Source organism: Periplaneta americana, chromosome 11, assembly GCF_040183065.1.
Source record: "Periplaneta americana isolate PAMFEO1 chromosome 11, P.americana_PAMFEO1_priV1, whole genome shotgun sequence".
NCBI lineage: Eukaryota > Metazoa > Arthropoda > Insecta > Blattodea > Blattidae > Periplaneta > Periplaneta americana.
The window spans coordinates 63,920,231-63,934,531 of NC_091127.1; the positions used below are offsets into that span (position 1 = coordinate 63,920,231).

General features: G+C 34.3%; 1 protein-coding gene across 2 annotated transcripts in view; it reads right to left on the reverse strand.

The window, feature by feature from the left end:
- Positions 1-13,546, reverse strand: part of IRSp53 (Insulin receptor substrate 53 kDa) — a 1,482,105-nt gene extending 1,468,559 nt beyond the window's left edge. For both annotated transcript variants that reach the window (XM_069839560.1, XM_069839559.1), the window contains exon 1: positions 13,187-13,546. The gene's annotated coding sequence lies outside the window, so the exon portion shown is untranslated. The remainder of the gene's footprint in view (positions 1-13,186) is intronic.
- Between the last annotated feature and the right edge of the window lie 755 nt (positions 13,547-14,301).

Below are 14,301 nucleotides of genomic sequence, written 5' to 3' on the forward strand. Positions count from 1 at the left end.
CTTAGACCTACCATTCTGAATGGAATAGATTTCGGATGTATTTAGGACATTTGAATCACTCTTCCAGACTGACAATAGCAATAAAACACTCTCTTTACCGTCACACAATGGAACAGATCAGGCGCGTCCGGTGACTTACTATCTTTCCTAAGCCATACCTCGTGGACTTGACACAGCTGCCTTCTTACGTCGAGCACCGGAACGAGTACATCTACTGACCTGCCACTGTTTCCACTTCATTCACACCAGCGCTTACTATTTTTTTCCATGACAAAATAAAAAATCGATTTTTTCCGACTTACAATCTTTCCCACGTCAACGTCTAGTTTATCATCCACAAAGAAATTGAACCCACTATCATGGCCCCACGTAGTGTTAAAGCCTCCGGGTATTAATTAAAAAAAAAAAAAAATATATATATATATATATATATATATATATATATATATATATATATATACACAGGGACATCACTTTATTTTTACCAACATTTTAACATTAACCTGGCTATACTCGGAAACACTGTTGCCCCTTTCCATTACAGGAGTTTGATGTTACTAGTACAATATGTAAACAAATCATTTTACTAGGTATAGGAGGAGAGAAAAGTAGTGTATCCATTTATGTTGTAAGGAAATACGATATTACGTTTTTCAGTTTGATCATCACTTTTACGGAATTTATCAAAATACAGTAGAGTAGTAACATTTTTTTTCAAAAACTCAACTTTTCAGGCGGCTATGTTCGTTATGTAATGTCTACTTTATTTAGCATATTAATTATTGATGTTATCATACAATATAGAGAGTGCATTTAAATTGAGGGGGTCATAAGTAAAGGGCTGTAAGTGCACTTAAGTTACTTTTGAGAAAATGGGGTTTAAATATTTAAGCTTTCGTATAATCGGTGAAATTATTTATTTAAATTTTAATGTGTGATGCGATTAAAATATCCCTTTGCCACTAAAAGTTTAGATACTTTTGCTTACACTGGATGCACTTAACTCATGTTATTACAAATGTCACTAGCATTCCTTTGCTTCTAGCCACCTCAATTCAAAAAAAAGCTAATCTGAATTTTTAAACAAGTTGCTGAAAATGGTTGCCGTTCATTACAATGCAGGCTTCAATTCAGTACGCATATTATTAAAAACATTTTGAAGCATATTCTCTGAAATTGAATTTATCGTTTCTTGGATATAATTTTTTAGTACGATATTATTAATATAGGTTCTTTCTTCTATAGAAAACGCAACCATATTTATGAAACACACTATACACTGCAGTGTTTACTTCACTGCTTGAAGACTTCGAATGCAACAGCGGCCGTAAGTTTGTGTGTCTGACGGAAGCAAGAATATTAGTGAAGGGGTGAGAGTGAAGTACATTCAGAAATGCAGGTACAATAAAAATGCAAGTAAAAATAAAATGATGTCCCTGTATATATTATTTATGTATGTATATATGTATGTATGTATGTATGTATATGTATATATATATATAGTAAAACAACTTCCGGAATTTACAGGTTGACGAAAAAGACAAGATAAACAAAAATACAATAAGGAGAATAATAACTTCAGACTTAAGTATACATCCAATAAATGTTGAAACAAACTAAATTAGTATGAAATTAGAGATCAAAATAACATTTAAGTGTTATCTCTACAAATTATCAAATAATACACTTTTACTAAGTCATACTACTTTTGACCAACAAAACCGTACGAAAGAACAGCTTTCAACCAATCATGGCTGTTTATCCCTACAATTTTATCACTTCCTTAGCATTTGTTCATTTTTATCACTTCCCTAGCATTTGTTTTTTTATCACTTCCCTAGCATTTCTTTCTTTGTCAACATTTCAAACTGCAAATTCTTTACGGTACTATAAAACATACTCTGCGAGTCATGTGTTTTCCGCATAGATAATCGACTGAAAATGGCGGCTCCGTTCAAACGTTTTGGTAAAGGTAACGTTAGTAAAATATAGGGGAGAGTCGGGTAGTATCGGACATCGGGTAATATCGGACAGTGAGTTTCTTTCATCTACCACACGATGATAGTACCTGATTGACATGGTTACGTTTCTGTGATGTCGCATAGAGAAACGTAACCATGTCATTCAGGTACTATCATATGGTGTAGATGAAAGAAACGCACTGTCCGATACTACCCAATGTCCGATACTGCCCGACTCTCTCCTAATTTTAGCAAGTCAATTAATATTTTATTGTATTAGAGTACTTTATTCCTTTTAATCTTTATATACTTTCTTCTAATCATGTAATAGTCAATTAAATCCTTGTTGGTTTTGGTTTTCTCTAGATAAATAAAAACGTACCTCTGATTGAATTTCTGGCTGATATGTATATGTGTGTATATACATACATATACAGGGACATCATTTTATTTTTACTAACATTTTTAATATTAACCTGTCTATACCTTTAGAGAACCGGAAACACCGCTTGCTCCCCCCTCCAAGACTGGAGTTCGATGATACTGGCGTAAAACACAAATCACTCTACTAGGTATAGGATGGAAGAAAAGTAGTTCATCCATTTACGTAAACTAGGAAATATCGCGATTTTGAGTTTGATAATTTTCATTAGGTTTTACTTTAATCAAAGTACAGTACTGTATTAAGAATAAGTGTTTTTACTCACGAAGTGAGTTATCCATGCGAACGTATTCATTCTGCGCTGTATATTATACTGTCTACAGTACATTAGCGTACAATATAGAGAAAGAAGTTAAATTGAAAAATAATCATAAAATGAATATTTAAACACAATTTTGAAAATGGTGGCCGTTCGATACAGGCTTCAGTTCTTTTGTGCATATTATCGCACTATAGACTATTGCATCTAATTCCAATTGCCAGTTTCGTCCTTCGTACTAGTAACTCATGTTGAAATAATTCTATACTTACTCTACGTACTGATAATTCAATCTTCACTTCTGCCCGACCCGAAAATATAAAATTACTCAGACATGCTATCTACTGTCCGTCCAAGTGGTTATGCCGCAGGATTGTAGAAAGGGAGGAAATCACGTGACAGTTAATTACTTAACGAGGCCCTTTTATTTAAGTTAAATTAAACAGCTGTATAATATCACGTAAACGTCCAATTCCTAAGAGAAATTAATGTTTTCAGAAAGGAGCTAAGACAGCCCAGCTTTTACACAGGGGTGAGCAGAAGCAGGTGGGGGAAATCGGGATGCGACGTAGGCAAACGGACAGTACCTGTGCGAAAATATGATTCAATATTGAAAGCTCTTTCGTCACTGGAAAACGCGAACATATTTCTGGAACGTACTATGCTCAGTAACTCAGTACTGCTTACTATCTGCGGTCTTGGTTCTGTGTGGAGTTGGAACTTCCTTAGTAGAAGGGGTGGGAGTGAAGTACATTCAAAAACTCAGGTACAATAAAATTTGAAGTAAAAATAAAATGATGTCCCTGTACATATATATACACACATATACACATACACATATTATCAGGCAGTACATCTCACTTGACGATATGTGTCAGAGGAAGAACAATTGTTTGTATACATCTGAAGTCTAATTAGTGGAATATGTACCTAATCGGCGATATATGCAATGGAGGGGGAAAGGAACTGGCCACTCTACCCCTTTATCTCCTGGCCTAGTTGCCTCATAAGTGGTGTTTTGTTGGTATTACTTGTGAGGTTCAGACCTGTCTTCGGACAGTTAACTAAACAGCACCAAGTCAAAACTTCTAGTGGCATTACTATTGATAAGAATGCTTTTAATTTTGTTGATGGTTAGTCAGAGACTTTTCCAAATTTCTACAAGATAGCGTGTTATAGGGAAGTTAAACGAAAATATTAAGGAAAATAACATCCTGAATTGAGTACGAGTTAAGGTTTTATGGGCTAATCAGTGATTTAAGGGCTAAATACAAGAAGGGAATAAGTAAATGTTCACATCAGAATGTGTCATATAAATACAACAGTAAAATTATCATGGAACTACCGTACCAGAAACCAAATACAAGAGAATACGTAAATGTTCACATCAGAATGTGTCATAAAAATACAACAGTAAAATTATCATGGAACCACCGTACCAGAAACCAAATACAAGAGAATAAGTAAATGTTCACATCAGAATGTGTCATAAAAATACAACAGTAAAATTATCATGGAACTACCGTACCAGAAAACAAATACAAGAGAATAAGTAAATCTTCACATCAGAATGTGTGATAAAAATGCAACAGTACAATTATCATGGAACTACCGTACCAGAAAACAAATACAAGAGAATAAGTAAATGTTCACATCAGAATGTGTCATATAAATACAACAGTAAAATTATCATGGAACTACCGTACCAGAAAACAAATACAAGAAAATACGTAAATGTTCACATCAGAATGTGTGATAAAAATGCAACAGTAAAATTATCATGGAACTACCGTACCAGAAACCAAATACAAGAGAATAAGTAAATGTTCACATCAGAATGTGTGATAAAAATGCAACAGTAAAATTATCATGGAACTACCGTACCAGAAACCAAATACAAGAGAATACGTAAATGTTCACATCAGAATGTGTGATAAAAATGCAACAGTAAAATTATCATGGAACTACCGTACCAGAAACCAAATACAAGAGAATACGTAAATGTTCACATCAGAATGTGTGATAAAAATGCAACAGTAAAATTATCATGGAACTACCGTACCAGAAACCAAATACAAGAGAATAAGTAAATGTTCACATCAGAATGTGTGATAAAAATGCAACAGTAAAATTATCATGGAACTACCGTACCAGAAACCAAATACAAGAGAATACGTAAATGTTCACATCAGAATGTGTCATAAAAATACAACAGTAAAATTATCATGGATCTACCGTACCAGAAAACAAATACAAGGAATAAGTAAATGTTCACATCAGAATGTGTGATAAAAATGCAACAGTACAATTATCATGGAACTACCGTACCAGAAAACAAATACAAGAGAATAAGTAAATGTTCACATCAGAATGTGTGATAAAAATGGAAAGTAAAATTATCATGGAACTACCGTACCAGAAACAAAATACAAGAGAATAAGTAAATGTTCACATCAGAATGTGTCATAAAAATACAACAGTAAAATTATCATGGAACTACCGTACCAGAAACCAAATACAAGAGAATAAGTAAATGTTCACATCAGAATGTGTGATAAAAATGCAACAGTAAAATTATCATGGAACTACCGTACCAGAAAACAAATACAAGAGAATAAGTAAATGTTCACATCAGAATGTGTGATAAAATTGCAACAGTAAAATTATCATGAAACTACCGTACCAGAAAACAAATACAAGAGTATAAGTAAATGTTCACATCAGAATGTGTGATAAAAATGCAACAGTAAAATTATCATGGAACTACCGTACCAGAAAACAAATACAAGAAAATAAGTAAATGTTCACATCAGAATGTGTGATAAAAATGCAACAGTAAAATTATCATGGAACTACCGTACCAGAAAACAAATACAAGAGATTAAGTAAATGTTCACATCAGAATGTGTGATAAAAATGCAACAGTAAAATTATCATGAAACTACCGTACCAGAAAACAAATAAGCTACAAGAGAATAAGTATATGTTCACATCAGAATGTGTGATAAAAATGCCAAAGTAAAATGATCATGTAACTAGCGTACCAGAAAACAAATACAAGAGAATAAGTAAATGTTCACATCAGAATGTGTCATAAAAATACAACAGTAAAATTATCATGGAACTACCGTACCAGAAAACAAATACAAGAGAATAAGTAAATGTTCACATCAGAATGTGTGATAAAAATGCAACAGTACAATTATCATGGAACTACCGTACCAGAAAACAAATACAAGAGAATAAGTAAATGTTCACATCAGAATGTGTGATAAAAATGCAACAGTAAAATTATAATGGAACTACCGTACCAGAAACCAAATACAAGAGAATAAGTAAATGTTCACATCAGAATGTGTGATAAAAATGCAACAGTAAAATTATCATGGAACTACCGTACCAGAAACCAAATACAAGAGAATAAGTAAATGTTCACATCAGAATGTGTGATAAAAATGCAACAGTAAAATTATCATGGAACTACCGTACCAGAAACCAAATACAAGAGAATACGTAAATGTTCACATCAGAATGTGTCATAAAAATACAACAGTAAAATTATCATGGATCTACCGTACCAGAAAACAAATACAAGAGAATAAGTAAATGTTCACATCAGAATGTGTGATAAAAATGCAACAGTACAATTATCATGGAACTACCGTACCAGAAAACAAATACAAGAGAATAAGTAAATGTTCACATCAGAATGTGTGATAAAAATGGAAAGTAAAATTATCATGGAACTACCGTACCAGAAACCAAATACAAGAGAATAAGTAAATGTTCACATCAGAATGTGTCATAAAAATACAACAGTAAAATTATCATGGAACTACCGTACCAGAAACCAAATACAAGAGAATAAGTAAATGTTCACATCAGAATGTGTGATAAAAATGCAACAGTAAAATTATCATGGAACTACCGTACCAGAAAACAAATACAAGAGAATAAGTAAATGTTCACATCAGAATGTGTGATAAAATTGCAACAGTAAAATTATCATGAAACTACCGTACCAGAAAACAAATACAAGAGTATAAGTAAATGTTCACATCAGAATGTGTGATAAAAATGCAACAGTAAAATTATCATGGAACTACCGTACCAGAAAACAAATACAAGAAAATAAGTAAATGTTCACATCAGAATGTGTGATAAAAATGCAACAGTAAAATTATCATGGAACTACCGTACCAGAAAACAAATACAAGAGAATAAGTAAATGTTCACATCAGAATGTGTGATAAAAATGCAACAGTAAAATTATCATGAAACTACCGTACCAGAAAACAAATAAGCTACAAGAGAATAAGTATATGTTCACATCAGAATGTGTGATAAAAATGCCAAAGTAAAATGATCATGTAACTAGCGTACCAGAAAACAAATACAAGAGAATAAGTAAATGTTCACATCAGAATGTGTGATAAAAATGCAACAGTAAAATTATCATGGAACTACTGTACCAGAAAACAAATACAAGAGAGTAAGAAAATGTTCACATCAGAAAGTGTGATAAAAATGCAACAGTAAAATTATCATGAAACTACCGTACCAGAAAACAAATAGGCTACAAGAGAGTAAGTAGATGTTCACATCAGATTGTGTGATAAAAATGCAAATTATCATGGAATTACCATTCCAGAAAACAAATACATAGGGGCTAAACAGGATTTAAGCGTGATACTGCACTAAATTTGAAAAACTTCGTTTTAAACTCAGAATACAGTGAAATGAAATCAATTCTCTACTCCCGCCATAAAGAATAGTCTGTCTTGCTCACAGACGTCTTAGAGTAAATCAGCGTCTCTTTAAAGCTGAAATTCGACAGCACTCGAGCTCGAGCTGTATGGAAAGCATCACTCGACAGTCTGCGCTGCGGTTTGCAGCACTCGGATCTAAGACAAAGAGGAGGGATTGTTTGTTATCTTTGCATAAGTAGCAGCAAGTGGAGTGGAGACATTGTCGGTGTGCGATCTGCGGATCTCCCGCAAACAAGGCAAACTCATCAATCACAGCTCCCGCACACTTCCGTAAGCATAAACAACCTTCCATATACGATACAAATAGGAACCAAGGCCACACTGAAAACGCAGCAAGACAGCAGATTGTCTCCGGTATCGACTACCAGCTCAGTGCAATACTGTATATATCTCCAACAAAAACACCTTAGTTACATATATTCTATTAATATAAAGTTCATTTACAATAATTTGATATCACTCTATTCATTTTATTATTACTATTGTTATCCTCTTTTCATTTTGTTATTCCTCTTTATCTTCCTTTTGCCCCTCTTGGGACGTTGTTCGGGTGTAGTTCCTGGGTAGTTCAATCGATAGAGCATTCGTGCGCTAAGCGTCCCAGGATCGATACCCGGTCCCAGAACAATTTTTCCCTTGAAATTATTCAAGTCTGCTTCACAGGAAGCTTTACCTGAAAGCTAGATTTGCATTACACCTTTCATTTGACAGCATAATAGAACAACATTGACATATTAAAGAGAGATGATAACCATAGCTGCTTCAATGTTTAAAATCAGGCCTGCAGAACTGTAGCTCTTAAGAGCGACTGCTTTCCTCCCCTTTCTTACCCCACCCACCTTTTCTACCTGTGCGGTCACGGCGTTCTAGTTACGTTCGGCTGCATCAACATTTATTCTCGGGGCGGAAGTCGATCATCCCCAATAAAAGTGGAGTGAGGCTGACGTCATAATTCCCCTACTTGCGAGTTCTGCAGGCCTGTTTTAAATAACTACATTTGTTCAAAAGGCAGAAACGACTACATATGATTATAATCTACTTCTATAACACGACAATCTTTTATTATTATTATTATTATTATTATTATTATTATTATTATTATTATTATTATTTTAATTTATTAGTCTGACCCAGTATTTTGGGTTTGCCCTGGGACACAGAATAGCTCACAATAAAATTTAAAATGAAAAATTATATAAACAGGTTTCAAACAAAAGTGATTAAGACACAAGAAAAAAATAGGACCTAGTATAATTTAAATTGAATGTACACCATAAAGATGTTGACGAAATATCGCTACAGAAAATTTTATTATGGTGGTGACGATGGCATCTTGAAGATCTCTCTTCAGCTTGTTTTTTTCCCCTCCAGTTTACAAAGGTTTTCGGAATGGTGCCTCTCGCTCCGAAGAAGAGACCGGTAACTGTGATTTTTTCAATGTTGCATTTCGCTGATAGGTACTGATATAAATAAATAATAATAATAATAATAATAATAATAATAATAATTATTATTATTATTATTATTATTACTGCTACTTATAAGTGATAGCAACAAGGCACCACTTATGAGTCAAGTAGGCCAAGAGATAATGGGGTAGGATTTATTATTATTATTATTATTATTATTATTATTACTACTACTTATAAGTGATAGCAACAAGGCACCACTTATGAGTTAAGTAGGCCAAGAGATAATGTGGTAGGATTTATTATTATTATTATTATTATTATTATTATTATTATTATTATTATTATTATTTTATATTTTCGCATAGCCTACTTGTAAGTAAAGCAATATTTCATATCATTTCAAATTTAAAATACAATCACATCCGTGCTAGTTATTTCAAGGATTGGTATTTGAAGGTCTAGAATCGATTTCCGTGACATGCAACTATAACCTACTCTCCTGTGACCTTCCTCAACGTTCTAGAATGTTCAGATATAGTTTCAAATACATCACCATCCCATTTATATTTCTTCTTAACATCATTATAAGAGTTGTGGTAGCCTATATTCTTCGAATGAATACCCCATCAGAATAAGGATCTAACTCAATAGGGAAACAATGTACCTATCCCCTTATACCGAGGGGAGGGGGGAAGAGAATTCGATTTATGACGTTGTGCACCTGCCTGAATATTGTTATAGAATTAAGATCGCGTCGATATTCGTAACCTTGACATTATCACAATGAAGAATAGCATACAAAAGAGGGATCATTTAATTATATCCCTCTCAATTTGCCTTCCATAGACTCGTACAATTGTATGAGTATTTCAGGTTTTTATGCGAAGTTCATTGTATAAAATTTCAGACTTATTACGAAATTTGCTTACGAAATAACAGGAACAATTTAAAATGCTGTATACCAGTTCCGTAGAAAGTGGCACTACAATATCAATAAATGTTCAACACTTCACATAAGTACACTGTATGTTAATTTGTAACATTGACATAAATCTCAAAGTTCCTGTCGCATGTATTCAGGGCATCAATTTCATTTGGTGAATTTAACTTACGAACCAGCTACGCACCACACACGAGAGAGAAAAAAACTTAAATAATTGAAAATAACCTCAAAATTGTAGCACCACTCTAAAGCAGCCGTGGCGAAAATGCGGCTCGGGAGCACATTGTGGCTCGCAATGATAGCTGTGCTTTTCTCTTGTTTCCTACCAACCCTAACCCCCACCCTCTCACTCACTGGAGTCAAACTCCGTTCCATTTGTATTTGTCTCTGACCTGCGAGTGGCGTATCGTCGCTGTGTCTCTCTCTCTCGAAACCATGTACCTCTACAAAAACGAAAGTTGCAAGTAAGATGGGAGGACGTATTTTTTTGCTGTCAATATGATGAGAATATTAAATGTATGATTTGTTCACAAGGAAACTGTTGTATAACATAAAACGGCATTATACTACTGTACATGTCACTCATGAAAGATTAAAGGGTTAAGTGTTATTATTATCATCTCTGTACGTCGATCTTTTTCAGCAGATGTACGAATAATGCGATTAGATCTTCAATTTAAACTCACAGATTTACTTACAATGTGATGTTATAAGAAAGATAGATGATTGTAAAGACTTGGCAAATGTTGAACTTTTCAAACCTTTGTCAAAAAATAAATATCCGAAACTTCGTTCTTTCGCTTGCTCCGTTGAAGCCATGTTCGCTGCAACTTACGTTTGTGAAAAATTATTTTCAACAACGAAAACAGTAAAAGCCAAATTTAGATCACGACTGACAGACAAATACCTTCGTAATCAACCACGACTGGCAGTAAGTGACATAATTCCTGATCTTGAAACTCTGTCGCAGAGACATTCTGAAGACAGTTAATTTTAGGTTGTGATAATGTGCCCTGTTTTCTTATTCATTTCTTTCTTCGTTACACGTACTAAACATTAGTTCGTAACCTTATACTGTATAAAATTATATTTATGTGCTTGACGTAAGGAAAATGAAAATAAGTTAATAAGTCAGACAGTTGCTTCACTTCCCCTTCGGGTGTCCGCCTCCCTCCATAGGTGCTATGCACGTTGCAGGTTATACAGTGGCTCGGCGCACGATTACATTTTCGCCACGACTGCTCTAAAGACACGATGTGAAGACTGCGAAAGCTATAAACCCACTCAACTCCTGCTCCCTCCCCCCAAACGAGTTTAGGACGTATCACGCTAAAGTATAAAAACTATCGAGAAATGTATTTTTTGTTATTTTTGTAGTGTCAGTATACAGTTCCGCTTAACTAAGTCCTTGAGTTCCTCCAACGGGTGAAATTTAATGTCTGCTGTCGATCATCAGACATACCGGCACATCACCGGAGGTACAGCTCCTCTCATATTTTAATATTTTTAACAACGAATGCAAATACGACAGAATAACATGGGAAACAGTATTATCGCAAGGAAACTTGCTTATCATTGTTTTTACGCGCAATGAATAGCACTTCGATTTGACCTGATTCGAACCAGGATCTCCTGCGTGGAAAATTGACGTTCTCCAGGCGTTTCTCTAAACAGATTTCAGATGTACTAATCAAAGTTACTAAAGAATTAACTTTCTGAATAGCAACAGATTACATATAGAAAAGCTGTGTTGAAGCCGAGGTAAAACTAGAATTTTATATCTCGTCGTGCGTTCTGTAACGGTTCCGGTGTCTATTCAGCCAGTAAGTTGAGTGCGGTATCATTTCCGAGAGTCAAAGAGGACTAGTGTTGTTGACCACAACATCAATTTCTAGAGCCAAGGTTTAGAATACATGAAATGTCTAACTTGTCTCCCATAACCTCATGATGTGTACGCGATCAGTTTACTTTTATTCATATATTAACTATCTCAAATTTTATTCAGGACTGCTCTGATGGTCAACATGGCGTAGTATTTTTGAGTCTCTCACTATGACACAGATACAGAAACATCCAGCTTTAAATGAACAGGGAACATAATTGATTTATGTCCTATACTAGTTAGTAAAGGAAAAGTAAATAGATTACTCTGTCTAGTCTTTCCTAATAATGGAGCTTACATGTAATATCAGCCACTGGCGTAGCTCAGCTGAGGCGCTTGCCTGCCGATCCAGAGTTGCACTCGGGCGTGGACGCGATTCCCACTTGGGATGATTATATGGTTGGGTTTTTTCCGAGGTTTTCCCCAACTGTAAGGCGAATTTCAGGTAATCTATGGCAAATCCTCGGCTTCACCTCGCCAAATACCATCTCGCTATCACCAATCCCATTGATGCTAAATAACCGAATAGTTAATACAGAGTCGTTAAATAAAAATAATAAACCATATGTAATATCGACATGTTGAACATTTCTGTAGGCTATATAACATCAGAAAGAAAACTAAAAAATCTCGTTTCTAGTCCATAACGCCTGAAAGAAAAATCGAAATTGTAAATCTTCTTCTTCCATTCCACAAGCTCACGACGTGTTCAGGAGATAGTCCTGCATATATTTTTTGTCAAGAAAAAAGATCAGACCAGTAACATTGGCAGACCACAAGGAGCCTGAATTCCTAAAATGGTAAATTTCTGAGTTTTTAAAATGACAGTAAATGATAGGTCTATATGAATTTCGAAAAATAACGAACTTCTAATGAAACTGAAGATTTTGAATCACGCCATGAAACAATCAAATAAACTACACATTATTAAAATAATGATATATAGGCCTAACAAATAAAATGTTTATTAATTTATAATATTAAGCCTTAAAATAGAGGTTATAATTCAAAATGGTCAAGGAATCTTTCATGATGTGTGTGAATTTTTTTCACAGTTTGGTGCTGAATACCAAAAGCTTTTAATATACCCGTGCAAATTTGGACACACTAATCCCTACTAACCAAAAAGTAGCCCCATGACCGACCAGTTAAAAACTAATTTGTTACCTATGTTTATCGCTCCATCTTTTCGAAGACGTACCAAATCTTTTGTTCCCTTATGCTCATAAAGTACTAATAAATTATAATCTACTAAGCGGTACTCAATGTTAGCTTTCCCACTGTTTCTGGTATTTGTATGTCATCCCCTATATTCCCCCAGTTCGAATATCTTGATTTCTAATTCTCTAGATAATGTTTTACATTTTTAACTGAAGGAGTGATAAATTACACATTTAAAAATCTGATATCAATGCCTCAACTACAACTTTAAATTATAAAGTAAAATATGTTCAAAATTTCTGTCACAACAACTTAATTATATAGGATATAAAATAAATTGAGAAAAATTGCACTTACAAGATTCAGCATTCAAAACACTCCGCTTTAGGTAGGCCTATTAACAAAGTTATTCACAACACTATAATTTCACTCTAAGGTTCGACGCACTGGAGAAAAGTTGCACGAAATAAAAAAAAATAATAAATCAAAAAGTTTTACGGCTTTTCTTTTTAGTTTCAATCAGTGATGAATTTAATTAGTGTATTTTTTTTAACACATGCACAACAGATATATTGTTTAACACACTTTTGATAGCATGATGTATGCACAAAATCAGACGGCACCACAACAATGACCACTACTACGTCAATTGGATCGCGTAACAAGAAGCTCGGCGCAACAACGAACCACACAACTGTGAAGCGTGCGAGGGTCGCCACGATACTGAGTGGAGCAGGCCGGTACCACGGCGCAGTGTTCGCCTGCTCTGGTGGGAGAAAGCAGACGCGACGTCTGGTCACTCATTGGCTGCCGGCGCTACTTGGAGTACTCGCTTCGAACCTCCATGTTCTCATTTTTGACATTTCCGAAATTTTATTTCACGCAGTCAAGGTCATTGCCCTCAGATTAATAGTCTTCATATATATCTATACTAATAATAAATCTGTAGCCGAAATTTTTCTGGTAATTTTCGATTTTCCAAAAATAATTGGTCCTAACATATATAATTAACCACCCTGAAACCGAAAATCGCATTTTTGAAATTTTTGTTTGTATGTCTGTCTGTATGTTTGTTACCTTTTCACGCGATAATGGCTGAACCGATTTATATGAAAATTGGAATATAAATTAAGTTCGTTGTAACTTAGATTTTAGGCTATATGGCATTCAACATACTGTATTTAAAAGAGGGGTTATAAGGGGGCCTGAATTAAATAAATCGAAATAACTCGCTTATTGATTTTTGTGAAAAATGTTACATAACAAAGGTTTCTTTAAAAATGATTTACGATAAGTTTTATTCTTCACAAAATTTTGATAGGACTGATATTTAATGAGATAAATGAGTTTTAAAATTAAAATAACGCCATCTAAGACGGTGCAATGAATTAAGAACAAATGACTTCGTCTATAAGGGGCCTTGGACAACGACAATCGAAACAGGGGCCTTGGTCATCAACAATCGAAAGCTA